Here is a 2,854-nt window from a genome sequence, read left to right on the forward strand (position 1 = left end):
GGCCGAGCTGGGCAAACGGCTGCCCGGTGTTCCCCAATGTTCCTCGGGAAACCCTGAAACACAAAGTGCAAAGGTGCACGGTCAGCCCCAGAGATGCTGCTCCCCCCAGACCCCCAGTCCGCCGCGACAGCATCGCCCCGACGCAGCTTCGATCTAGTGAGTTATTTCTAACGTCGCGCCCCACCCCTGCCGTTTTGCGTTGCCGTTTAATGCAAAGAATATCAATTATTTGTAATAACCCCTCCTGGCATCCATACTGGGGCAGAGGGGAGAGCAGGAGGGTGCCAGAAATACCCCGTGGAAGTGGGTATAAGATAAGAAACGGCGGCTCCGACCCAGTGCCCAGCGCCCCCCGGTCCCCCTCCGCAAGGCTATAACCCCCGGACACGCGTGGGCCACCCACCCACCCCCCCCTCCCAGGCAGCAGCAGCACCCACCTGCGGGACCGCGGTGCCCCCACGGCCGCCGGGACGGGACGGGAGGAGCGGGAGCGGGGCGGGGGGAGCCGCCCGCACCGCCCCACGCGGGACCGGCCCGCCCCGGCGGACGGGGACACAGACCAAACCTCCTCCGGCTTTTCCCTGCCTTTCTGCTTTGCCCTTTTTTCCCCTCCTTGGTTTTCCTGGACGCCCCCCCACCCCAAGCCGAGGCGCTGCGGGAGGCAGGAGCAGCACCCAGCCGCCCCGCGGGGGTTAATTAAAGCATCCTCAGTTATTTAAATGGCAATTATTTTTTTGCCCCTCCCCCGTGTTTCCACCAGCATCCCAGCTGTTTTCTCCCCATTACAAAGTTACAGGCTGCTCTCCTGTCCCAGTACCACTACACCATTGCAGTCTCGCCCAGCTCTCCACCCGCTGTTAACGTTCACCAATTCGCCGTATATTCTAGTTTTTACATTGAAGTCCATCTAGGGAAACATTAGCAGTGTTCGCTCTTGCTGGAAAGTTGCAGTTTTGCTACCAGACACGCATCTTGCTCAACCTTGCCTCCCCCTGGCTTTAGTAACAGCCCCACAGGTCTTGGAAGAATTCAGCCTCATGCCCTCCTGGCCCAAATTTGGGGGAAATTCATACGGAGGTGGCAGCTGTTGCCTCCTGGGAGAGGGAGATCTTCTTCCCTCCATGTGTAACCATAAAGATTGGGGCATAATCCAGGCAGATTTTATGAATCATTTTGGCAAAAGACATTTTGCCTGCAAATCAATTACCCTACCTGCATTGTATATCTGTCCCTAAGCAGAGCTTCCATTCCCCCTTGGCTTCTCTGTATGCTAAGGCTCAGACCAGCTCTTCCCTAATCTCCTATAAAGCTGTAGTCAGCCTGTTTTCAAAAAAAGACAACCTAACGCTCAAAAACCAAGTCACCCAAGGTGTGTGGAAATCAACTGGTTTTAAAATCTGCATTTAAACACTGCTGCTGATCACGTTTTTCTTTCCTCTTCTTTTTGAGCCAAACACCACCCGTGTAGCGATGTCTCAGGGGGCAGTGGGCTTCCCTGTCCTGCTCTGCCTGAGACAGGAGGTCCCTGCCTGCCCACACTCTCTGCGTGGGAATGCTGGGAGCCCTTCCCAGATAGTCCGGGAAAAAGCAAATCCCTGCGCTCGCGAAGGGCTCTGTAAAGTTTTGCCGTTGTCCCGTCTCACACCCTTCTGGGTCTGTACACAGCTCTCCCCTCCCGGAGGAATGGGGAGACAAAGCTTGCTGCTATGGGCTGGTGTTTCTTCTTTAATTTTGAATTAACAACATAATTTTAACAGCGGTACCACTTTTGGTTCAGGTGCAAATATGTCAGTCTCCTCCCTCTTTCCACCCTCCCTCCAACGCTCCCCAAACAGACCCTGTGTTACTGTAAATCCCATTTTTCTACATATGCAATTAAGCAATAATGGAGAGGGGGGGGAAAAAAAAATATCAGTGCCTTGCTCAGTAATTTTCCTGGTACAGTTAATCTAGACCTTTAACAACACATCTGTAAGATGTTTTATTACTACTGTTTCTTTCTTCCTATAAAACTGAGTAAACTTAAAACCACCAGAAGACCTTTACTCTCAGGTGCAGGGTCACAGCGTGACGACCTGGAGAGTTTGTTTTGGTACAGCCCAGACCCACTTTATGGGCTGTAAGGATACCTGCTTTTACTGCGTCGCTTGTACGATGTACAGTCCTGCGTGCACGAAGGCACAGGGTGCAGTGGCGGGCAGTCTGCCATCGCAGGAGACAATTAAAGTCTCTCCAGTATGAAAATCCTGTCTGCAGCTGAACAAGGGGCTGGCCAAGGGGACATGGCTGTTTTCCGCTGTTTTCCTGCAAAGGGATGAGGGTTTGGATTAGTGGAGTTTTTCTAGTAAATGGGAATGAAGTTTGTTTCAGCAGCTGGCTTCTGTGTTCTGCCAAAAGTAAAAAATTGGAACAAATCTAAATAAACGCACCTGAGGTTGAACTTGGGCACATCCTTAGCAGCAGTGTGGGAGGTGGGGAGGGCAGATGGAAATCTCTGGGAGCAGAGGGATGATGCAGCAGGTACAGCTCCAGCCATGACCTCGGCTGGAAGATGGGAGTTTCCTTTTGCAGAAATCCTAAATTTGGTGTCACGTTAAAGATAGTCCTCCGCAGCAAACCCTGGCATGACACCTTCTGGATAAATGTTCACACAAACTGGTGGCAAACTCAAAACTGGAGCAGGAAGCCAGTTGCAGCAGGAGGTCTTGGTGGCAAACAAATTATTTCTAAAGATGTCTGAAAACAATTAATCTTTGCCCTTGTGTTGCTGCTCTGAAGAGATGCTCACGAGCAAAGCGTGACAGCCTGTGGGCAGAGGGTGGGACTGACAGTAGAAATCCTGGGCTCACTAGGT

The sequence above is a fragment of the Haliaeetus leucocephalus genome, unplaced genomic scaffold (genome assembly GCF_000737465.1).
Source record: "Haliaeetus leucocephalus isolate CR32 unplaced genomic scaffold, Haliaeetus_leucocephalus-4.0 Scaffold2, whole genome shotgun sequence".
NCBI lineage: Eukaryota > Metazoa > Chordata > Aves > Accipitriformes > Accipitridae > Haliaeetus > Haliaeetus leucocephalus.